The following is a 26,709-nucleotide window of genomic DNA, read 5'->3' on the forward strand; positions in this document are numbered from 1 at the left end:
TGAGTTTATAGAATAGCAGGTTAATAAGTTAACATGTGTTGAATCTTTAAAATAAAAACTGTAACCATGTGTTTAATGAAGTTAAATTAAATACAGAAGTGCTTTCTCTTAAATGCATAAGGTAAATTCCATTAGTCACTAATTGTAATCTAAAATAAATTTGCCAGTCTATATTTGTGGTCAATTGTAAAATTTGTAAAAGCATCTTCCAAACTGAAGCATTTAAATGATTCTAGTTCTAAGAAGCCATTATTAACTAAATACCTGGATTAATATTAATAACAAGAACTTCATAGTAATGAAACCTGTCTAAAATCACCACAAGGTGCATATTTAAGTAATGGTAATAAAACGTTACTTAATTCCATTAGAAATCTTCCATTTTCATTTTAACAATGAAAAATAGTTTTTTCTTCTACTCCTAAAGTAAAATGCCTGCTAATATCTTCATGGTAAAGTGTAAAAATAAACCAAGTCATTTGATATATGATGTGTTGCATTAAAAATGTTTAAAATTATACAAATTAAAGGAATAAATTTTAACATTGCCAAACTCTCTTGTGCATTCAAGCAGGTTGCCCCTCCATATGAGTTATTGGCTAATTTGGTCACTAAACTTTAAAACAATAAATAACTATTACTTTTCTGGTTGTGCTCCTATAGTGGATGGAAACTACTTTGCAATTTCAACTTCCTGCAGCAGCCAATAGTGACTAAGGACAGTCACATGTACAATGAATCTCATCTTCACACTGGCACTGTTTCATAGTGCCAGAGAGCACTATGCACCAGGCTGGTAAAATCTACTCCCGAATTTCTCTCTAGGATCAATGGTACTGTAGCTTCTGTGAAGAACATACAATGTGGAACAATAAATACCAGAATATTGTAAGTAGAACTTAAACACAAATGGCATTATGGCCTGCTCCCATGTAGAGTTAACATGTAAAATATTACAAACCTGAAACTTGAAACTATTACTTGCAACTCAGAATTCTTATGCAGTAATACATTAATTACTATTAAGTGCAGTACCTGTATCCTGTTGTAAATATATGCCTAATAATTATAATGTTACTTTTCTATTCTAAATCAGGTTCAAAAGTACATTAGACATATTACATTCCTGATAAACTTCATTTTCTAAATAGTTAATGAACATGTCTATAAAATAAAATAGCCGTCTTATCTGAAAACAATGGGGCCACCAGTGGCTTACAGGTAACCAGTTAGTTAATGCCAGGTTCACCCACCCTACTACTCTGCTGTACTCTACTGTGCAGCAAAATGAAGTTTTTTACTAGCAGTGGGTCACCTATTAAACACTCAAAATTACTAGAAATTATTCAATTAAAATTCAATTAAAACCAAAATGTAGGGAAAAAAAAAGTTTATTTTGTAGTTCTGATCACTCCCACAGCTATAAGAATTTCCAACTTGGTTCACTAATCCTTAATAAAACCAACTTTCCAAAAAGGTTCCAGTTTACCAGGAGCACCTGCCAAAGCACATGAATACCAATCATAAAACAATGCATCTTCAAACCAAAGTTAAGTACTTAATACTGTTATCTATAAGCATAGTGGGACCAGCAGAACAGGGAACAAGTACTCTCTTTAACACAAGCCACACTGATGAGAAAGCTGATTCCCACAGGGAGATGCAGAGGAGGGAGGAGGCATTTGGAGTTATGCTCTACTACCCAGAATGTACTGGAATATGAGGTCAAGCGCACGTCTGATTAGGTCAGTCCTCCCTCTCAGGACACTCAGGTCAGCTCTGCCTTTGGATAACTGTGCTTGTGTGAGGAAGATTTGAGTGTCAGCAGTTCTTTCTGATGATGTGACCTGCTTCCAAGAAATTTATTAGAGGGAGGTAAATGCTAGACATATGTAAAATATGTGTTGATGTTAAGAAAAAGAATAGATGACAAATGAGTGATTGGTACAGGTATGAAAAAAATTAAAATAGTCTTTAAATATAAATGAATCAGTAATGTTATTTGGATTAAAAATGATTCATTATGTACCTGCTGTTTTATTTCTTCTTTATTTTCTTTTAAATGTTACATTAAAAAATATGAGGTCCCATATACTCCCCACACCCCTCACCCCACTCCTTCCACATCAACAACCTCTTCCATCATAGTGGCACATTTACTGCACCTGGTTAATACATTTTGGAGCACTGCTGCACCTCATTGACAATGGTCTACATTGTAGTCTACACTCTCCCCCCCATCCACCATGTGTATACCTGCTCTTTTTATCTTATATATGTACTATATGGGAAAGCTGTGTGAATGATAAAATGATGGCATTTCTTTTGTAATAGAATCGTAATTTCTAAGGGGCTTATTAGTGCAGGGAACTGATCTTTGATGCTACATGAAATGGAAAAAATAAAGTAAGGCAATTGGATGCCTCTCCTAGAGAGGTCCAGGCTTTCCAATTCCTTCTCCTTCCATCTGAAGACAATGGGACTCTACATAATGTAGAATCGGGGGTTAATTTTACTGAGAATTCTCAGAAATTTGAGTTAAATTGAGGGAAGTAACTTCACAGAGATTGTAAATGTAAGTTTTCTTGACATTTTCTAGGATATTCACAAACAGAACAAATTCCCACAATTTACATAAAAGTATGTTACATATGTAAGAAAGTATTCACACATGTACTTAGTAACAGTAAAAGAAACTGTTCTGAGTTTGAGTCTTGGGTACATCATAGCACTACTTAGAAAGGATGCAATGGCTGTTCTCTGGGGGTTTCGTGTTGAGAAGCAAAAAGAGGGAACCTAAGGCAAGGGTAGGAAACGCCTCCCCAGTGCCCCTGCGGTTGGACCCTGATCGCCCTCTGGTGGCCAAGATCTTCCCCTGCAGTAAGCCACCTCCAGTGCCATGCGGGGGAACTTTTTGTCTGGGCTCTTAATGATTTCACCTCACTGTCTCCAGCACAATAATACCTGGCTGTGTCCTCAGTTCTCAGGCTGCTCAGTTTTACATAAACTTCATTCTTGGATGTGTCCCTGGTGATGCTGAGTCGAGACTGAAATATTGGGTTATAGTTTGTGCTTCCACTGCTAGTTATCCTGCCGACCCATTCCAGCCCCTTTCATGGAGACTGGCAGATCCAATACATATCATAAGCCAGTTAAAGAGAATCCAGAGGCTTTGCAGGTGAGTGAGGGGGTCTGTGAGGGCTTCACCAAGTCAGATCCTAGCTCCTGCAGCTGCTCCTGGGACAGGACACCTGAGGACAAGGAAAAACACAGTGAGTCATGTGTTCAGATGCGTCATCCCCATTACCTTCTTGTCTGAATCCTGAGACACTCACATCTGGGACCTGCCACCAGAAAGAGGAAGAAAAACAATTCTTTCATGTTTTCATGAATGAGGTCCATGAGTCCCAGGAAATATTTTCCAGACTGAGGAGGAACTTGAATTTAAGTAAATGTTTGCTCTGGTTTCCTTTGTTCTTCTCTGTGATGATTTGCATTTGGGAGGTGTCTTTGTATGTAAAATGAGAGGAGTTGAGTGGAGGTCCTTGTCTTAGGGGCACAATGGGAGGGGATACTGGCTGAGCCCTCAGAGGACATGGTTCTCTCCGCAGGGTGCCCCTTATGAAACCCAGTTTCCTTTACTTCCAAATAGATAATATGTTGAATGTTGGTCAGAGGTGGCCAAGGCCAAGGACCAAGATTGGCTCAGGAAATATGGTCATTGGATCATAATTCCAGAATACATACATTCATAATATACATATATTTGTACATGTACACATACATATATGTATGTATTTATTTGTATATGTTTACATGCATATCTATTCCATATATATGGATATCATATGTATGTAATATATAATATATATATATTCCCTTTTAATGTTGATTATAATGGATTTTGATTGATATTTTGCCATATTAAACAAAATGTATGTATTTGTGACTTTAGTGTCCTGGCAAATTCCTTTTTAACTCACAGTGCTGCCTCATTAACTGGGAACTTGGCTAGAAAGAAAAGTCTTACAAAACTTATTTAAACTTTAACATACAATGTTGAATATCCAGGCTGCATTATGCTTCTTTTAAGTTCTGTCCATCAATTAATAAGCTAGAAAGACATATTCTGGGAAAAGTGGAGCAAAACCAATCAATGTTTAACTGAGGATCCTGAGGGTAAGTGGGTTTGACCTGCCATAGTTGCTCTAGTGTGATATCTCAGGGCTGTACCAGGGTATGTGGGCTTTGGGGAGGCATGGTAGTCAGAGAGGAGGGCTCACCCAGGTCCTTTCTGGCTCCTAGAGGGGATTATAACACTAATAAGTGTAATGAACATATATAGTAGCTCTGAAAATGTACCAAAAATTCACACATGATGTTACAACTGAGGAATGATATCTGCAAATTGGAGAATCTGGTGCCAAACACACTTTCCTCCATGGACACTTAAAAATTTAAAAAAAAACAACCCAAATTATTCCCCCATTCATTCCTGCAATATTGAATACAATCACATCTTCAATGATATCAAGACATCTGCCAGGGGGAGAGGTGGGGCAAGATGGTATCTGAGTGAATGCACCTTATAGTCTCTCCTGCAAAGAAGCGGGTGAGCAGCATTGGAAATTTTTCTGGACCATTCTGTTTCAGGGTTTTGCAGGGCAGGGCCTGTCTGGACATTGATTTGGTGGGACGGCACCAGAGAAGATTCTTGTAAAAGGTAGAATTTAGGTTCTCTTTCACGGAGGTCACGGCTGCACACAGGATGCTTTCCCCCTGGGGCAGGGGGCACGGCAGCAGGGATTCCTGGGGGCTCTGCTGTGCTGGGGAATTCCTAAGCCCTGAGCATGCTATTCGGGGGCTTGCAGGGCAGGAGGTGTTTGGAAACGGATTTGGTGAGACAGAGATGGAGGAGATTTTTGCGATACGTGGAATTTTGGGTTTCTGACAGGGAGATCAGTTCTTCTGGCTAGAGCCCTGCCCCCTAGGGCTGGGAAGCTATCTGCCGCGGTCCTTAAATTGTTTGCAATACAGAGGCATCACCAGCAGGCTGTTTCGGGGGCTTGCAGGGCGGGAGGTGTCTGGAAGCCGATTTGGTGAGACAGAGATGGAGGAGATTTTTGCAAGATGTGGAATTTTGGGTTTCTGACAGGGAGATCAGAGCTTCTGGCTAGAGCCCTGCCCCCTAGGGCTGGCGCCCGATATGCAGTGGTCCTTGAATTGTTTGTAATACAGAGGTGACCCAGCAGGCTGTTACGGGGCCTTGCAGGGTGGGAGGTGTCCTGAAGTTGACTTGGTGAGACAGTGACAGAAGAGACTCTTGTGAGAGGGGGAATTTTTGTTTCTGACACAGCTGTTAGAGTTTGTAGATGTGACCCCGCCCCCCATAGTGCTGGTGCCCAGCTGCGGGGATCCCTGAAGGCTGTGTTGCACTGCGGTGCTCCCAGGCTCCTTGTTAACTGGATACGTGGTTCCCAGGTCTGTGTCCCCTAAACTCTGGTGGCCCACACCCCAGAGACTCACACCTCTTGAGCCTGCAATATCACAGACTTTCCATCCCTGAATCCACCACGCCTTGAGGGCGATCTGAGGTCCTTGATTGTCCTAGCCCTTGGTATTTGCATTTTTTCCCTTGCTTTCTTTTTCTCTTTTTTCTTTTTTTTTTTTTTAATTGTCTTGGTTGCTAATACTGCATTATCTCCTAGTCTTTTCTCCAATTGTATCCCCCAAGGTCCTTTTTCGTTTACTTAGGATTTTTTTTCTTTCTTCCTTTCTTTTTCTTGCTTGTTTCACTCCCTTTTCTTTGCCCACCCCCCACCCCCAGTTTTTTCTTCTCTTTTTTTCTTTTCTCTTTCTCTTCTTATTTTATTTTATCGTAATTATAAAATAGGTGCCGCAGGGAACATTTCCTGCATTTTCTCACCCTCCATTTACTCGTTTCTGTGTGAACAGATTTTGGCCACCTACACTATCCCCTTTCCCCCACATCTTGCTATCCTGCATCATCTACTGTCTCTCCTACATTCCACCTCCCTTTCTTTGGCCCCCAAATTGTCTAACTTTTATTTTCTAATACCTTTGTTTTGTTTTCTGTCTTTTATCACTTTTGATACTATTGTATTTCTTTTCTCTTTTGCTCTCTCATGAAAACACTGGCTTTTTAATTGATACTATATTCCTCCCCATATTCAGTTGCCTATGTCATTATAGGTACTCTACTTACTGCTATAACTCTACACAACCTACATGAATCTAATATCCATTCCCCAGATCTCATACTGTTGCTCTGTTAACATTTATTACCAATACTACTTTACACATTTTCCTTTTTTATACAATTACCTTTCCCTGGCCCTACTATTTTCCTTCAAAGTGAACTCAGCCAGCAACAAGAAATTAGAATAAGAAGAACAAAGTAACAAAGAGAAGATATAACACTTACACAAGAACAAGAGCTAATTAATTCCCAAGACTAGAATAAGAAGCTAAGGAAACTGATTAAACCCATCAAGATAAAATGATGACCAGACAGCAACAAAAAACTACAAACCAAACCAGTAATCAGGAAAACATGGGTGAATTCTATGAACAAACCAAAAACCAGGAAGGGGAGCAGAACTTCGGAAAAGTAATTAAAGATCTCAGAACATATATCAGAGACAAACTTAATGAAATAAAGGAAGAGTTAAAAAATATGAAGAAACCACTAGGAGAGGAAATTGCAGACATTGGCAAAAAGATAACAGATATGATGGGAATGAACACCACAGTTCAAGAAATCAAAAATACACTCGCAACTAATAGCAGCAGATTAGAAGAGGCAGAAGAGAGTATTAGCGATGTGGAAGACAGTACATCAGAAATCAAACAGATAGTAGAATTGATTGATAAAAAGTTAGAAAAAATTCAGCTAGGACTTAGGGACCTGAATGACAATGAAAAACGCACAAACATACATATTATAGGCATTCCAGAAGGAGAAGAGAAGGGAAAGGGGTCAGAAGGCGTATTGCAGGTAATAATGGCTGAAAAGTTCCCAAATCTACTGAGAGAGATAGATGTACATATCCAGGAAGAATAATGCACCCCAAACACCATAAACCCCAACAGGCCCACCCCAGGACATCTACTTGTCAAATTATCCAATAATCAAGATAAAGAGAAAATTCTAAAAGCAGCAAGACAAAAGAAAACCATCACATACAAGGGAGGCTCCATAAGATTAAGTTCTGTTTTCTCATCTGAAACCATGGAGTCAAGAAGGCATTGGTATGATATAGTCAAGGTACTAAAAGAATAGAATTTCCAACTAAGAATACTCTACACAGCTACATTAGCATTCAAAAATGATGGAGAGTTCAAAATATTCACAGATAAACAGAAATTGAAAGAGTATGCCAACAGGAAACCTCCCCTTCAAGAAATGCTAAAGGGAGTTCTGCAGGATGAAAGGAAGAAACAGGAGAGGCAGAGTTGGAGGAGAGTGTAAGAGCAACAACAACAACAAAAAGACAAAAAGAGAAGGAAAAAACAAAATATGACAAACACAAGTCCAATCAAAATGTGGCTAACATAAATAATTCCTTGAAAGTAATAACACTGAATGTCAACAGATTAAACTCACCTATCAAAAGATTCAGACTGGGATATTAGATAAGGAAATATGACCCATCTATATGCTATCTACAAGAAACACATCTTAGACCCAGAGATCCATTGAGGCTGAAAGTGAATGGTTGGAAAACAATCTTACAAGAAAACAATAACCAAAAAAAGGCAGAAGTAGCTATATTAATATCAGACAAAATAGACTTTAAATGTGAAACAATTGTGAGAGACAAAGAAGGATACTACATTTTAGTGAAAGGGACAATCTGTCAAGAAGAAAGAACAGTCATAAATATTTATGCTCCTATCAAGGGCACCTCCAAATTCGAGAGGCAAACGCTGGAAAAACTAAGTGGAAGAATAGATGTATCTACAATTATAGTGGGGGATTTTAATACACCACTATCAACTCTGGACAGAATATCTCAAAAGAGAATCAGTGAAGAAATGAAATATTTGAACAGTATATTAGAGGAGCTGGATCTAATACACATATACAGATCATTACACCGAAACACAGCAGGATATACATTTTTCTCAAGAGCACATGGATCATTCTCCAAGATAGACCATATGCTAGGCCACAAAGAAAGGCTTAATGAATTCAGAAAGATCGAAATCATACAAAATAATATCTCTGACCACAGTGGAGTGAAGCTGGAAATCTGCAAGGGTCAGAGGCCCAGATTTCATACAAAATATGGAAATTAAACAGCACACTCTTAGAAAAACAGTGGGTCAAAGAGGAAATCTCAAAAGAAATCAATAACTACCTTGAAAAAAAATGATAATGATAACACAACATACCAAAACTTATGGGATGCAGCAAAAGCAGTACAGAGAGGGAAATTTAGAGCCATAAATTCATACATCAAAAAAGAAGAAAGAGCAAAAATTGAAGAACTAACTGCACATTTGGAGGAATGAGTAAAAAAGCTACAAATTAATCCCACAGGAAGAAGAAAGAAAGAAATAACAAAGATAAGAGCACAACTAAATGAAATAGAAAATAAGAAAGCACTTGAAAAGGTAAACAAGACCAAGAGCTGGTTTTTTGAGAAGATCAATAAAATTGACAAACCCTTAGCGAGACTAACAAAGAAAAAAAGTGAGAAGATGCAAATACACAAAATAAGAAATGAGAAAGGAGATATAACGACTGACCCCACAGAAATAAAGACTATCATAAGAGGATACTTTGAAAATATATATTCCAAAAAATTGACAATTCAGAGGAAATGGAAAAATTCCTAGAAACACATAAGCAACCTATATTGACAAAAGAAGAAATTGATGATCTCAACAAACCAATTGCAAGTAAAGAGATAGAATCAGTCATTAAAAACCTCCCAACTAAGAAGAGCCCAGGGCCAGACGGCTTCACAGGTGAATTCTACAAAATATTCCGGAAAGAAATAACACCAATCCTGCTAAAACTCTTCCAAAAAATCGAAACAGAAGGAACATTACCGAACTGACTCTATGATGCCAACATTACCCTAGTACCAAAGCCAAACAAAGACACCACAAGAAAGGAAAATTACAGACCAATTTCTCTAATGAATTAGACACAAAAATGCTTAACAAAATACTTGCTAATCATCTTCAACAACACATTAACCGAATTATATACCGCAACCAAGTGGGATTCATTCCAGGTATGCAAGGATGGTTCAATGTAAGAAAATCAATCAATGTAATACACCATATAAACAGATTTAAGGAAAAAAATCACATGATTATATCTATGGATGCAGAAAAAGCATTTGACCAGATACAGCACACTTTCTTGATAGAAACACTCCAAAAGATCAGAATACAAGGAAAATTTTTGAACATGATAAAGAGTATATATTGAAAAACCCACAGCAAACATCATTTACAATGGTAAAACCCTAAAATCCTTCCCTCAAAGATCAGGAACAAGACAAGGATGCCCACTCTCTCCTCTTCTATTTAACATTGTCTTAGAAGTATTGGCTCGAGCACTGAGGCAAGAACCAGATATAAAAGGCATTCAAATTGGAAAGGAAGAAGTCAAAATTTCATTATTTGCAGATGATATGAACCTATAAATAGAAAACCCTGAGAGGTCTACAAGAAAACTTCTAGAACTCATAAGTGAGTTTAGTAAAGTTGCAGGTTATAGATCTATGCACAAAAATCAGTAGCATTTCTGTACACCAATAATGAGCAAGCTCAGGAGGAAATCTAGAAATGAATACCATTTACAATAGTCAATTAAGAAATCAAATACTTAGGAATAAATTTAACTAAAGAAGTAAAGAACTTATATACAGAGAACTACACAAGACTGTTCAAGGATATCAAAGATGACCTAAATAAATGGAAGAATATTCCCTGTTCATGGATAGGAAGACTAAATATTATTAAGATGTCTATCCTACCAAAACTGGTCTACACATTCACTGCACTCCCAATAAAAAGCAACACAGCATTCTTTAAGGAACTAGAAAAACTAGCTATGAAATTTATTTGGAAAGGAAAGAGGCCCCGAATAGCCAAAGACATATCGAAAAAGAAAAACGAAATTGGAGGAATCACACTACCTGACTTCAAAACATACTACAAAGCTACAGTAGTGAAAACAGCATGGTGTTGGCATAAGGAGAGACACACACACCAATGGAATCGAATTGAAAGTTCTGATATAGAACCTCATATATACAGCCTTATAATATTTGATAAAGCCACCAAACCCCTCAGCTGGGAGAGAATGGCCTATTCAACAAATGGTGCCTGGAGAACTGGATATCTTTATGTAAAAGAATGAAAGAGGGTTACCTTCTCATACCTTATACAAAGATCATCTCAAGATGGATCAAAGACATAAATGTAAGAGCCAAGATCATAAAGACTTTGAAAAGCAGTGTAGGGAAACATCTACAAGACCTTGGAATAGGAAATGTCTTCGTGAACTTCACACCAAAAGCACGAGCACCAAATGAACAAATAGATAAATGGGACTTCCCCAAAATTAAAGCCTTCTGCACCTCACAGGAGTTTGTCAAGAAAGTAAAAAGGGAGCCTACACAATGGGAGAAAATATTTGGTAACCATATATCGGATAAGAGACTTATAACTTGCATATATAAAGAACTCCTATATCTTGAAAATAAAAAGATAAATGACCCATTTAAAAAATGGGAAAAAGATTTAAACAGACACTTCTCCAAAGAAGAAATACAAATGGCTAAACAGCACATGAAAAAAAAAATGCTCCAAATCTCTAGCTATCAGGGAAATGCAAATCAAAACTACATTGAGATACCATCTTACTCCCATAAGATTGGCAGCTCTGAAAAAAACAGAATACAAATGCTGGAGAGGATGTGGAGAAATGGGAACACTCATCCACTGCTGGTGGGAATGCAGAAGGATCCAACCACTCTAGAGGACAGTTTGGCAGTTTCTTAAAAAAACTAACCATAAATTTGCCATATGACCCAGCAATACCACTGCTGGGTATATACCCAGCAGAACTGAAAACAAGGACACAAACCGATATACGCACACCAATGTTCATAGCAGCATTGTTCACTATGGGCAAAAGTTGGAATCAACCCAAATGCCCATCAACAGATGAGTGGATGAATAAAATGTGGTATATACACACAATGGAATACTACTCCAAATACACTACAAATACTACTCCAAATACACTACAAACACATGTGATAACATGGATGAATCTTGAGAACCTTATGTTGAGTGAAGCAACCCAGACATTGAAGGACAAATATTACATGACCTCAACGATATGAAATAACCAAGCTGCCCTAGATAGCAAGAGACTGAACGATAGGCTTACAGGAAATCGGAGGGTGGAGGAAGGATGTGAGCCGATGTCTGCAGGGGTGGAATTTATGACGAGTATGAACACAAAGAAGAGATAAAATGGGGGCAAGGGGTTGCCTTTGGTTGGGGCTTTGCGGGTTTGAGGGTGGCTGGGGATGGGCGGATGGGTAATATTGCCCAAAAGTGGGGGAGGGAGGGGTAGCATACGAACAAAGGAGAGTGTCAGGTGTTGGTGGAGAGTAAAATGCCGAGAAAATCATATCAAAATATAATTAAGAGGGTTACCTGTTTAGAATGCTCGGAGGGGATGGTCTGATGCGGGATGGGCTCCTGGGGAATGTCTAAATGCTCATTCTGCCAGAGTGGGTGACACCATGGGGTAGAAACCCAAGTAGTGAGAGTGGGGGTGGACCCACATCCTGGTGAGGACTAATGCCATCAAATAGAGGGAACTGTATCCCTCGAGAGAAAGGGTGGCTCCCAGGGCATTGGGGCAGTTGAGCAAGTTAGGCCCTGAACACTATTCCATCTATCTCTGGACGTGGCTCCTCGGGAAATGGAGGTTGACTGTCACTGTGGGCACCAAGGTGGAAGGGAAAATGGACGTTAAATGTGTGGAACCAAGGTAAATGGGGGGTAAGAGAGGAGTTTCGTGAGAGTACACAAGGATGGATATAAAACATGTAATATTACACCATAACATATAGGAGATGACAGACTGATAATGTAAACCATAATGTAAAACATAGGATAACTAAGAATTTAGAAAACTGTGTATCCTAAAGTATGCACCACAATGTAAGCACAGATGTCACCTGGCTTGAAAGCTATTGTCTCAGACTCTGTACATCACGTTAAGTAAATATGATGTGAATAGGGTATAAGAGTATGGCTGTGGAAGGGAAAAGGTTTTGTGGTGGATGTATGGGAGTGCTGTATATTATATATATGCATTGCTGTGGTCTAGGGCTCCTGTGAAGAGAAGTTCAATAATTAGGGGGAAAAAAAAAAGGAAAAAGATAGGATGTAGAATATTTTCCAAGTCAACACGTATTCTTTATCTAACCTTTAAACCCATCGCTATATGCCATTTCCTAGTAAGGGACCCTGACATTATATTGGGCTTCAAATTTCAGGGAATTCTGGATCACAGAGTGGTTCAACAATGGCAACGGAGGAATACTGGTATGGGATACCATTGACAGGTGATATATGGCTGACAGGGAGCTGTACAGAACATATGTCCAGGGTGCATGGTAATGTTTGGATATACTCATAGTGGCAACAATTAAAAACCACAGCAGGGGGGATACTGGGTTCCTGGCCAGTGGTGCTCTGTCATGGTCCCTAGGGGAGCAGCGACAGTCTCCCAGGTGCAGCGGCGGGGACGGGGAGGGAGTGAGGGTTCAACAGTGAGCCCCTGACGCTAATGACTATGCTTGTGAGCTGATAAGCCTAAAATAAGAACAAGGCCTAGAGCAGCATTGTGCCTGGGAATTTCCTCCTGTCAGCCTTCACATTACTCAAATGTGGCCTGTCTCGAAGCCAAACTCAGCATGTAAATGCAATGCCTTCCCCCCAGCGTGGGACATGACACCCGGGGATGAGCCTCCCTGGCACCGAGGGACCACTATCAACTACCAACTGATGATGCAACTGGAAAATGACCTTATACGGAAGGTTCAATGCGGATCAGCAGAATATCCCTGTCTACATAAAATAACATGACTTTAAAATGCTGTTTGACCTAATGTAAGGGGGAAATGGAAAGGAGAAATGAGTTTATATGGCTACGAGTCTCTAAAAAAGAGTCTGGAGGCTTTCAGAAGGATTGCCCTTATGCACAACTGAGCAGAGTCTGAGAGACAGATAAAGTAGATACAACCCCCAGGTATGGGTTCCTTTGAGGGCTAAAGAGACTCATGGTAGTTATGGTCATGTCAGATGGGGTTAACTACCAGGTCAGATGGCCCCTCTTTGGAACTGGTGTTTATGTGTGATGAATCTGGACTCAGATGGGATCTCTCTTCATAAGACTTTCATGCTAATGTGCTGGAGTTGCAGTTACTGTTGGGGTTTAAGATATATTTAGGGGATTTGAATCTCTGGACTGACAATGTGATAGCCAGGTCCTGAGCCTCAACAGACTCCAGCACCTACAATCTGATCTATTGGACTCACCACACTCAGCTAAGATGGAGTTGAAGAAGGACAACCACCACACCATGGAGCCTAGAGTGATTACAACTGAAAATGGGAGGATTGCATCCAGCATCCATGTGGAATCTGAGCCTCCTCTTGACATGGAGGTGCAATGGACACAACCAATCCAATGTCCACATAGAAGAGGTGGCATTGGATTGGGAAAAGTGGACATGGTGGACGATGGGTATGGGGAAAGGCAGGAAGAGATGAGAGGTGGAGGCGTCTTTGGGACATGGAGCTGCCCTGGATGGTGCTTCAGGGGCAATCACTGGACACTGTAAATCCTCACAGGGCCCACTGGATGGAATGGGGGGAGTATGGGCCATGATGTGGACCATTGACCATGAGGTGCAGAGGTGCCCAAAGATGTACTTACCAAATGCAATGGATGTGTCATGATGATGGGAATGAGTGTTGCTGTGGGGGGGAGAGGTGGGGTGGGGGTGATGAGGTTGAATGGGACCTCATATATATATATTTTTAATGTATTATTACAAAGTCAATTAAAAAAAAAGTTTACAAAAATTTTTCTCCTGACTATTCAGTACACAAAGGAAAAAATCTCTTTTATCAAAATAACTTCTTATACTTTAACCTTATCATTTCCTTGGTTCTTTTAAAAGAACATACTTTTCAAACCTGTCTTCTCAGAGTCAAGTTCTGAAAAATGTATTTCACCTTGAGAAAAATGAAGTGTGTCGCAGAAACAATGTATACCTAGAAATCAAGAGGCCAACGCTTTAGCTCATTTTCTGACTTGTCCCACCTCTACTAAAGAAGGAGCTCTATGACAGCAGAAAAAGAGTGCCCATTGAGGACTGCCAAGGGTGGTGCATAGAGTAGATAATCATGAATTTTAATAACACTACTGCTATCTGCAGCAGTCCCTAATATTGCAAATGTGTTGCAAAAATTAATATCCAGCTATGTCACTATCACCTTGTTTTAAAACTTGCTAAGGCTTCTTTTAGTATCTCCTTTGGTAAAACAAGACAGCCTGCATTCACCTTCATGTGAGAAGGGCAACAGTGGATTTTGCAGTGCTTCCACAAGGGTGTGTGCATAGCCCAACCATTAGTCCTGGCCTGGTGGCAAAGTTTCTGGCTGTTTGGGAAAGAAAGCCTGTGTCTGTAACCCTATTGATATTATGTTAATAAGTAATCTTTTTTTTTTTTTCAGAATTAAAAGAAGCATCAGAGACAATGTTATCTTAAGAGCCTGGGATAGACAAACAATTAGGGCAAGCTACAAAGTCCTGGTTGTCTATCAAATTCTTAAATTGTGCTAATTTGAGTAAAATTTTAAAAACTGCTGTAATTGATAAAGTACAGTTTCTTTTTTTCTCATATTAATAACGTTCATTGTATTGGGAGTCTGAAAATCCTTCATCCCTACTTTAGCTTAGATATTAAAACCAATATATGTGTTAATCAGAAAAGGTTGTGCATGGAAATGGGAAAATACCCCCAGCAGGCTGCTTTTTAGAGGACAATTACACAAGTTTACGCAGTAACATGGTGGTGAACCTTAACTTATCCTGTAAATTGGATGTAGCCAGTATCAATATTAGCTTTGGGTGGCATTTGTGGCAGAGGCAACATTCTAAACAAATACCCCCTTGGGTTTTAATCACAATTGTGAGAAGAGTTCAAAATGCAGGAAAAAAAAAAAAAAGCTTAACTCAGTAGTGTTCAGTCACTCTGAAGATTATCATTCCTATCCAGGGGTGGATTGCAGATACTAAAAACAAGACAGGAACAATCAACTGTGAGTGTCCATTGTACTTATTCCAGTGACTATGACACTTATTCACTGGATGAAGCATACTGGCTGAGCACAGTCTACAGTAGCATGATGGAAAGTGGATTACATTGGTCCCCTCCCACTCTTGGCAGGAGCAAGCTATGCTTTCACTGCCAGACACTGCCATGAAACTCTTGTAACCAGCAGACTACTATGCAGATCTTAAAGAAAGAATAATTTGCCTTTTAAAAGAATAAATAAATGGTGATAAGAAATCTTTACAACAGTGAACTGAGACTGTATCCAGTCTTAACCTGTGGCACAAAAAGGGAAATAATAATAATTTGTTATTGCCTATGCCTCAAACTATACAAACTGGGAGAAGATAAAATCGTTTTAGCTATAGGCCTATGCAACCCCGCTGGTTGGGAATCTTAAATCCACGAAAAATAAAAAATCACTCAGAAACACTATTATGAAACCACAACTAATAATCTAAAGTCTCCTATTCCCACTACAACTCTATGTGTGTAAGCCCACCAAATCATGCAATTTCACTATCAACCATTAATGCTCAATGTTGAATGTATAATCTTATTATTCCTTCTCTTCAGACTCCTGGAGGTGATAACCTCACAGCCTATCCTAAATTTCATGGTCAATTCCTGTCCTTACCACAATTAAAATTCTCATTTTATCAGCAGGTCCATACATCTTCTATGTAGTAACTCAGTTTGTTCAAACAGCCATGAAATGTCAACCATGATCCTGTACATGATATTCTCCTGCTGCAAACACACTGTGCCAGCCCCACTGAGTCAGAAGCCACAATATGTCAATGATTAAAGGGGAACAATAACTGAATCCCACAATCCCCCATAACAGCAGAAAGCAGCCAGGTGATCAACACCTACCTTTCTGTTCTCCCTCTCCACTGAACCATATCAAAAAGAGTTGGGAATGTTAATCCCTTTCAGCAAAATAACCTCCATGACCCTGGTCAGTACCAGCAGGTCTCCCTTGCCCCAATAACAGATGACTCCAAAGCCCCACCACTGCACCTAAACCAACCAGATGGACTAATCTCAAAACCATCCATGAAAATACTACAAGATTGCAACAAGCATCTGTGCAATCATAAATGAAACTTATTGTTTCTCTATTAATAGGACAGGGCAGGCAGAAAAGAAACTTAAATTCCTAAAAGAAAACAGAAAGCATTCAGAGACCGAGAAAATAATTATGGGAACCAGTAATATTTAATCTCATTTATCTCTTACTTTACTTCACCCTTAAAATCAATCCTTTTGTCTATTATAACACCACTACTGTTGTTATTACTGCTGCATTTTTTTTTTTTGGCCCTTGTCTCTTACAGCTTCCCATTCATTCATATGTCAAATTGTACATTTAACAAATCAGGAATATGTAAACAGCATCTTTTTGTTACATGAATGCCAATACCAAACTCTTTGGGAACATTATTCAGAACCCACTGGACAGAATGGAAGGGCACTCTTTACCACCCCATAAGAGCAAGAAGTAGTAGCCAGACTGAATTGACATCCCAAATCCTTCACCCTTCCTTTCTGTCCAGTATTCCCATTATTTAGGTTCTTTATCATATATACATATTTATAATCAAAATATTAAGAATGTTAGAGGTTCCTCCTTATAAGATCTGCAATGCTTAATAGGTCATAAGGCTCTGATTCCATTCTGATTGATTGAGCAAGCTACAGCCTACATGTGGGAAGGCAGTGCATCTCCCCCCAAGGATGAACAAAGCTGTAACAGGGTGGGATGAGCAGATAAGGATACTCATCCCTTCTGGGCCCAGACACCATTAAACTCTCCCACATTCCAAAAATATACTACCTCCTAGCCCAATAACCCCTAGCCATACAAGGGAAGAATTCACTTTCACAGCCCCTTATTGGGCCCCACCTGTACTCAGACTCTATCCCCTCCCCATGGACTAATATTTCCCTGCCTACTGATGCACTGTATAAAGTTATATCTACCACCATCCATGAGTGGGCTGAAATCTCTTCAGAACGCTACCATGCTGGCAGGGGAAATAAAATCTATTCTTCAGAAACCCTCCATTGGGAAAGCTTCTCAATAAAATTCCTGCCTGCAATCACCAGTCTCCATATCCCAGTGAGCACCATTACTCTAACAGAAAGCATTAAAAAATTTAAAGAACAAATCCAATGACCTCATACCACAGGGAAATAATTTCTGCTCAAACCCAACCAGCTTCATCAAGTGGCCACTCCCTTTCATTAATTATTATCTTAATTCTTTTGGTGGTTGCACCCATATTCATATTTTGCATGCAATTCTTTACCCAAATGCAATTGTAAACTCTAACAGACTGACTTTTCCTCCTCAGACCACCCTCTTACCACAGTTTCCTAAGAGATCAGTGCCCATAGTATCAGCAGGAAGTGTTTACAGAAGATCTGAGCTTCAACCCTTTCCCATGCAATAAGAATACTGCCAAAAACTAGAAGGAGGGAATTAGTGGATGTAGGATGACTAAATATCTGAAAGTAACTTATTTATTCCCTGTTGCTAGGATACACAGGAAAGAATTATATGTAAGTTAGAAAGTGATGAAATGTAACCCTCCTTTCATGATATATTCCATTACTTGTGGTCAAGAATCCTGTTGAAACAATGAAGTATGAAATACCAGCTTCAAGCATTTGGTTGGACCTGTGTAGAAGAAGCCCCGGGCTATGACTTCAACTTGGTTAATTAACAGAGTAAAATTCCCACCCCAGAATTTGACCATGCAATGAATGTGCAAGCATGATTTCCTGAACACACTAATCATATAATTTTGTAACTAGCTATGTATATTCATTAATATGCAAAAAAGGTAATGCATAATCAAAGTGAATGCTAAGTAGTAACAGGTTTTTAAGCAAGAGTGAAACCACAGCACAGGGAGTTGGGTCTGATTCACTGTTAACAGACATAATAAATGTTAGTTTTACCTAATACTCATGTTGAGGTTTTCTTTTTGCAGTCTATGGTTAACCGTAAACCCTTGTTTTGAGGCGCAACACCTTCTGCCCTTGCCTTGGCCCTGGATACTAGGGTTCATAGTACCAAGCTCTCCCCCCAACTGCTCCAGGTCCTATCCTTTGAATTCAGTAGTGCTGAGTTCCCCTGAACCTGTCCACATTCGTGGCCCCTGAACTCACTGGTCCATAACTCTCCTTCTACCTAATGCCAATCCAGGTCCCTGGACTCCATGATCTGGAGATCCCCTTGTAACTAAACTGTATCTTCATTTTGGCTAAGTGATATTGAGCTTCCCCTCATTTGCCATTTGTCCTTGTCCCTGGGTTTCATGTTCATGACTTCCCCCTGCAATCAGTTTGGTGGGTGCAATAGAGAGCTGTAGGCCTGGGGGCCTATGTTCTTCTGTGCAAAGTGGGTCCCACACAGCAAATCTCTCATCTTTAGCACTCAGGTTCTCTGTAGGTGGTGCCTAGAACTGTCCTTGGTAAGAACCCTGGTCATGGATGACTGAGCTACAGTTGTGCTCAGTAGTGCTGTTGTAGATGCCCAGGATCTGCAGGCTTCTCTGGGTTCCCAAAGACCCTGTGGTCATTGAATTTACTCTGCTCTCAGGGGCTGGCCTCTTAATGCATCTACAGGGACCCTGCTTTTTTTTATCAGAACTGATCACTGGGAGGGAAGAAGAAACATAGACCCATAGAGAAATCTTCAGATGACAAAAGATGCCACCCCATGCCTCTGTCTCCACATGATTTTAGAGTTATGGGGTCCTGATTCCCCCTGGAGGCTACTTTGCAGGAGAAGTTTGAGTCTGGATTCACACAAACTCCCTTCACTGGGTCTCACCCACTAATGCACAGCAGTGTCCTTGGCTTTCAGTCTATCCATTTGCAGACACAGCATGCTCTAGGCCTTTGGTCCTGAGATGATGAACTGCCCCTTTATAGAATCTGCATAGTATGACACATACTTCCATCACTCCAGACCACTCCTGGGATCCTCTTGGTACAAGCCCATTAAGTAGTTACTGAAGGCAAATCCAAAGGATGTTCAGGAGAGTATCAGAGACACCCTCAGTCCATAACAAGTCTCTCCCTGACTCTACCATCTGCACTCCACATTTGGCACCTCCAGGCACTAAGAAATCCTGGTCAGAAAACTGTCACAAATACTCATTATTTCACTCACTCATATACTTAATATTTATTTTTATCCATAAAGGTCCTTTTAAAAATGCAACAATAAAAATGCAGCTTAAGTCAAACCCCATGGTGAATTGTATCATTTTAGTTCCCTTCATTGAATGGGTGTGGGAAAAAGAGTTTAAATTGTATTTGAAGTTTGTATGTTCTGTTCCTTATTGTAGATGTTGCAGTTCCCTATTATTGTAGATGATGTAATTCCAATAGGAAAAAGCTGCTCAGTAGTTCCCAATAAATACGATGTGGAAACTAGGGTTGAGGCTTTCATTCCAGAAGCTGTGAGTCCCCTAGTCCCATCTTTTCCTCCTCTCTGTCTTTCTCTCTGCACTTTATTTCATGAAGTGCTGCATCACCTTCCCTTTGAGCCAAGCTATCACTGAGCTGATCCCAGCAACTGGCACCCAACTTGAGGCCTGAAGGGAAGCTCAGCAACTGGTGCCCAATGTTGGGCCTGAAGGGAAGCTCAGCAAATGGTACCCAATGTGGGGCTCGAAGGGAAGAAGGCTCACAGCAACTGACACCTGAACAGGGACCCAAAGGGGAGAAGGATCACTTCAAGAAAAACTAAAGAGCTTGTGACAGGGCAGAGCCCTGCATGGTATGGAAAGTCTTCTAAGTCCTCAAGGGTTTGCTTGTATTTCCCCAAGATATGGAGAACATCCTGTGTGGATGCCAGCTCAATGGATGGAGTCATGTCATGGACAGCAAGAGATAACAAAAGTTCCTGAGGAACTCAGAACCTCTGGTCATGCAGATGGAAAGACAGACACTGGAAACTGCATGTCTGGGTCTCATTCCAAAGACTAGAATGGGATTACATGAAATTACCTAAACTACAGAACTTGTTCAAGCATGGCATCATAAAGCAATTATGGCTTGGGGACAGAGAGATTTAGAAGGAAATTGAGAGGAAGAAAACTGGAAAAGAAATGCTGAATTACAAAAGGAAGCAATGAAGAAATTCTAGATTAATAGATTTGGAACTGCTTTTGTGTTTGTTCAATGTCAGTGTGTGTTGTAGTTGTTTCAGTGTGTGATTGTTCAAAAAAGGAAGAAAAAGAGAAAGGAAGGAAAAAAAAAGGAAAAAAGGAAATAATTAGTGTATATTTTGATACCCCCAGATGGTGATATAATTTAATAAATAGAAGGTTCTGAAAGAGCACTATTCAAATGGCCAAAAAATTAAATAAGCTCTTATATTATTACCTAAGTTTAAAATGTTAATGAGATCTCTATAGTTGTAAGTCTTGATTAATAGAATTACTATAAATCTCTTCATAAAAATAGTTCTTGCTTAAATTGAAATGAATTATTTTTCATCATAGGATAAAATGAAAGATGTAAAAGTTAAGTGAATATTGAAAAAGGTAAAAAGTTTGTGGGAATGCTAATTGAAATGTAATAAGTTGTATTTTGTCTTAAAATAAAATGGTTAGTGGAGAACCAGCAAGATAGCAGTAGAAAAAGGAGTTCCTAGAGTCAGCTCGTGCTACAGGGCAGTTAGTAAACACCCAGAGCTTTCTGGAGCTAGCTGAAACATCTATCTGGGGGACCCAGGAGGCCAGATGATCATCCAGCCACATCCTTGAAGGAATGGAAGGAGGAGACTGCCCATCTGCAGAGAAGACTTGTAAGTAGAGGCTCCATACCTTGGAGGCTGGTGCCCATCCTCCACTGGAGGCACAAGCCACTTCGGGAGCTGTACTGTGGCTGGAATTGAAAGCTCCACTTCCCAAAAACAGGAGAGGAAGAGGAGACAGTTGGACACCATTTTCAGCTACTGATGAGTAAATTCAGTGGGCTAAAGTATAATCCTGAGAACAGCTAAAGTTTGAGCCTGTCCAAGCCAGAAAGAGGCTGGCAGCCACCCATCTTAACTCCACACCTGACACAGGGGAAGCAGGGCAGACTGAAACTCACAGTGCTGGTGGGAACTGACTTCTTTCCATCCAGGTCAGATTGCAGCTCTATCCTAGGCCCAGTGCCATGTCCAGCAGGGAGGAAGCTGTGGGGACCTACACCAGCATCTCCAGGAAATTACCGGCCAAGCTGCAGAGGCCAGTGTTTATCCTACTCTGGTGGCACAAGCCACTCCAGAAGCTATTCTGTGGCTAGAATTGGAAGCTCCTTTTCCCAAAAACAGGGGAGAAGATGGTTGGCTGCTGATTTCAGCTACTGATTGGTAGTCTTGGTTGGCTAAGGTATAACCCTGGGAACTGCTGGGGTATGAACCAGCCCAAGTCTGAATGAAGCCAGTGGTCACCATTTTGACTCTGCCCCCAGCCTAACGGGAAGCTGGTCTGATTGAAAATCTCAGTGACAGGAGGAAACAGTTTCTCTCACCCAGATGAGCCTGCAGCCCTAGCCTAGGCTTCAGCCACACCTCTGGCAGGGATGAGGCTGGAGTGCCCTGCACCAAGTTATCCAGGTAACTCAATTAACTTTGGCTGGCACAAATTGAAAATCAGAAGTCTACCAGGACAACTGCAGTCATCTTGGATCCACACTGCATAGATTTCTGCCCACACCTGCAGCTCCACCTCTGCCGTAGGCAGGGGAGAAACGGGTGTGAAGTTTCATCAGTCTTTCTGGGCAACTATAGTCTAGGCCTGCACTTGGATTATTCCATACAGCTGTGACTCTTCCTACCCCTGGCAGAAGAGAACATTGGAAGAAGCTTCATTGGTCCCTGGCACAATGAGTGCAGCATGAGCCTCCACAGCTTACAGCACCAACTACATGCTTGGCTCCTACCTCACAACCAGCAAGGGAAAAAGGTAAAGAAGCCTTAAACAAAAGAGAAAAACTTCAACCAGAATAAATATGAAGACAGATGCCAAGATACCAACAAAAATTTACAATCCACACCAAGAAAGAAGAAGCTAAGGCCCAGTTAAAAGAACAAGATAAGCCTCCAGATTACAAAGACGAGTTGAGACAACTAGTCATAGACATTCAAACAACTCTCCTTAATAAATTCAGTGAGATGGCTAAGGAGATTAAGGATATTAAGAGGACACTGGATGAGCACAAAGAAGAATTTGAAAGCATACATAGAAAAATAGCAGACTTTATGGAAATGAAAGGTGCAATAAATGAAATTTTTAAAATTTTGGAATGATATAATAGCAGATTTGAGGAGGCAGAAGAAAGGATTGGGAAGCTTGAAGAAATGGCCTCTGAAAGTGAACATACAAAAGAATAGATGAAGAAAAGAATGGAAAAAATTGAACAAGGTCTCAGGGAACTAAATGAAGTGAAAGGTGTGCAAACATACCTGTTATGGGTGTCCCAGAAGGAGAAAAGAAGGTTAAAAGGGGCAGAAGGAATGTTTGAAGAGTTAATGGTAGAAAATTTCCCAATCCTATTGAAGGACATAGATATCCATGTTGAAGAAGCACAATGTACTTCCATCTGAAAAAAAATCCAAATAGACCAACTCGAAGACACATACTTATCAGAATGTCAAAGGCCAAAGACAAACAGAGAATTCTGAGAACAGCAAGAAAAAAGCAAAGCATAATATTTAAGGGATACCTAATCAGATTAAGTGCTGATTTCTCACCAGAAACCATAGAGGCAAGAAGACAGTGGTCTGATATATTTGAGATACTACAAGAGAAAAACTTCCAGCCACGATTCTTATATCCAGGAAGATTCTCTTTCAAAAATGATGGCAAGATTAGAATATTTACCAATAAACAGAAACAGAGAATTTCTAAGCAAGAGACCAGATTTTCAGGAAATACTAAAGGGTGTGCTAGAGCCTGAAAAGAATGGAAAGGAGAGAGAGGCCTGGAAGAGAGTCTAGAAATCAAGATTATATGACTAAAAGTAAGTAAAAGTGTCAAAAGAGTGGTAAAAACAAAATATGATAGATAAAATTCAAGTAGTTTGGAATAAACTTAAGCAACAATGTAAAGCACTTGTATTTAGAAAACTGCAACTCAATGTTAAAAGAACTAAAAAATGTCCTAAATACCTGGAAGGCAATTCCATGCTCATGGAGTGGAAGACTAAATATCATTAAGATGCCAAATCCACTCAAATTGATATACAGATTCAATGCAATCCCAATAAAAATTCCATGAGCATTAAAGAAAAAAATTAAAATGTGATCATCAAATTTATTTGGAAGGGTAAGGGGTCCTGAATAGCAAGAAATACCATGGAAAAAAAGCAAACCCTCATCTCCAGACTTTAAATCGTATTACCTGGCTGTAGTGGTAAAAATAGCCTAAAGACAGACATAATAAACCAATGGTGCCAAACTGATGGTTCAGAAACAGTCCTTCACATATATGGTCAAGTGATTTTTGACTAGCCTATCAAACTCACACAGCTGGGGCAGAACAATCCATTCAACAAATTGCTGAAAGAATTGGATATCCATAGCCGAAAGAAGAAAAGAGGACCCCTATCTGACACGTTATCCAAAAATTAATTCAAAATGGATCAAAAACCTAAAAATAAAACCACAAACCATAAAACTTGTAGAAGATACTGTAGGAAAATATTTTCAAGATCTGGTGGTTGGTGGTGGATTCTTAAAGGAGTTAAGAAGAGGACTGAGCAGACTATTGATGTTTAATGTGTGTAGAAGTTTTAATTAGATTTACCGTAAAAATGTGGAAATGTATAGAGTGGATGCTAACATACAGTGAGTAACAGCTAGTTTATAAATGGGAATGTGACTGAAAATGGTAGTCTAGGTATGTAAATGCTAATTGAGAGAACGCTAGAAAATAATCAAGGAACTGAATAGCACAGTAAACCAAGAGAAGGATGAGATTTGTGGTTGATGGTACAGATGCAAGAGTATCCTTTGTGAGCATGAGCACATGTATATCACTACTGCAGGGTGTTGGGAATGTGGAGAAACATGGGAAAAATACAAGTGGTGTGACCTATGGACTGTGGTCAGCAGTAATAATATAATTAGATGATATTATCTTATCTGTAACAAATGTTCCACCACAGTGTGGTGTGTTGATGGAGGGGTTTTCTTTGGGGTTTCTGCACATGTGCATGATTGTTTTATAAATTTAAAACTTCTGTCATAAAAAAATATATATATTTATAAAATAATAATAGGGTGGGTTGGGGGAAAAGCTTGCCAAATATAGGATAAGGATTATGATTAGTAGTAAGATTTTGACAATAATCTTTCATAATTTTTAACAAATGTCTCATGACAATGCAAGGTGTTGGTGGAGGGTTGATGTATGGAAACCCTGTATATTATGCATGTTTGCTTTGTAATTCACAACTTTTACTATACACTTAATTGTTTATCTATGTTCATACATAAATGATATAAAGTTAATAATAATAAGGTTGATTGAGGGAAAATACTTTGGTTAGTAGTAATATTGTGACAATGCTCATTAATCATTAGTTTAAAAAGTTTCACAACAATGAAAATTATTGTTGGTAGGGTGAGTCATGAGAGTCCTATATGATGTTATATATGTTTGTTTTGTAAGTTCACAGCTATTATTATACATTTATTATTTATGTATGTCTATGTATGGGTGATATACTTCAATAAATTAATTTTTAAACAATGATTAGTTTTTAAAAATCTGAAATGGCAGGACTAGTAAGGATATAGCAAGCTGTAAAAGTATTATGGTAGCATTCAGTGAGACATGTGTTTCGTAAAAGTAAAACAAGCCTGAAAGAACACAAAAAGTGCGAAATCTGTGTGAAAAAGGTCAACAATGGACTTTTGCAGTTCTTCAAGGATTTCTGCAATGTTTTCTCATGTTAATAGAATACTAAAAAGCTTTTATCCCTCAATAAGATGTGTTAATTAGGAAAGGTCCTTCATGGGAGCAGGAGGACCTCCAGCAGGCTGCTTTAAAAAATAAAAAAGGAAGGAGAAGGTGGATATTGACTTAAACTCTGAATTAGATGTGGCCCCAGATCCAGTGAAGATTCTAAGAGCACTGTATAAACTGGGGAAAATGAGATCATTTTTGATTGAGTACTGGCCTATATAGCCTTGTTGGTTGGGAAACTTAAGCCTAAGAAAAAAGAAAGTCTGTTTATTAAATGTTTGCTAGTTGGAAGTCTTACTGTTTGTTGTTGCAGTAATGGATAATGTATAAAATGATTTAATAGTAATCACAATTTTAATAATGAAAATTTTAATAATGAAACATTTCATTTAATAATGAAACATAATTTGATGAATTGTAAGTGATATATAAATGTACCTTATTGAATGTGTATGTTTTAAGTTTGAACAATCCTGGGACTGAATGTATTGAAAAAAAATTAATGAATATTGTTCAAACCAGAAAGTGAAAATATCATGCAGGGAGCTTTGTTAATCAGTGAAATGTCACTTGTGTAGACTTAGCAAAAACAAATATGGGGAAATGTGGGAAAAAGAGTTTAAATTGTATTTGAACTTTGTATGACCTGTTCCTTATTGTAATGTTGCAGTTGTTCTTTATTGTAGTTGTTGCAATTGTTCCCTATTATTGTAGATGATGTTACAGTTCTGATAGCAAATGGCTGCTCAGTAGTTTCCAATAAATACAATGTAGAAACTAGAGTCAAGGTTCTCAGTTCCAGAAGTTGTGAGTCCCTTAGTCCCATCTTTATCTTCTCTCTTGTGTCTCTCTGTCCTTTATGTCATAAAGTTCTGTGTTGCCTTCCCTTTGAGCCAACCTATCATTGAGCTGATCACAGCAAATGGGAAACCCTGGGAATCCAAGAGTGGAGTTCTTTTGCCAGAGCAGCAGTCAGTGTTGGGCTGGTTTACATTAGCAAAGGGAGGGATTCCATTTGCATTTTCTTCTACCAAACAGCATGGCCTTGTCTTGGATGACTTCAGAGGGGACAGTGCCCAGAGCAGATATGAGTGACCTGGGAGAGTTGAGTGAGAATGATAGCATTCAGGAAAATGTGATTTTTTTTATTCTATGGTTTTGCTGGGCCACTTATAGCAATAATTTTGTTTCAGTTTTACAAAGGCACATTAAAGATGGGAGTAATACTCACTGCTACCTCTATTTCACAGCTGTAAAACTATACACAGAAGAACAGAGGAATTATGTGCCATTACCATGAGCTTACA

At 39.3% G+C, this 26,709-nt stretch overlaps 1 long non-coding RNA gene across 1 annotated transcript in view; it reads right to left on the reverse strand.

Annotated features, from left to right (window-relative positions):
* Positions 1 to 2,035: 2,035 nt before the first annotated feature.
* The window catches only part of LOC139437045 (uncharacterized), a 44,874-nt gene continuing 20,200 nt past the window's right edge, over positions 2,036 to 26,709 (reverse strand). Inside the window, exon 2 of the long non-coding RNA XR_011646615.1 lies at positions 2,036 to 3,251. This is a non-coding gene — a long non-coding RNA (uncharacterized lncRNA). The remainder of the gene's footprint in view (positions 3,252 to 26,709) is intronic.

Source organism: Dasypus novemcinctus, chromosome 19, assembly GCF_030445035.2.
Source record: "Dasypus novemcinctus isolate mDasNov1 chromosome 19, mDasNov1.1.hap2, whole genome shotgun sequence".
NCBI classification, from domain to species: Eukaryota; Metazoa; Chordata; class Mammalia; order Cingulata; family Dasypodidae; genus Dasypus; species Dasypus novemcinctus.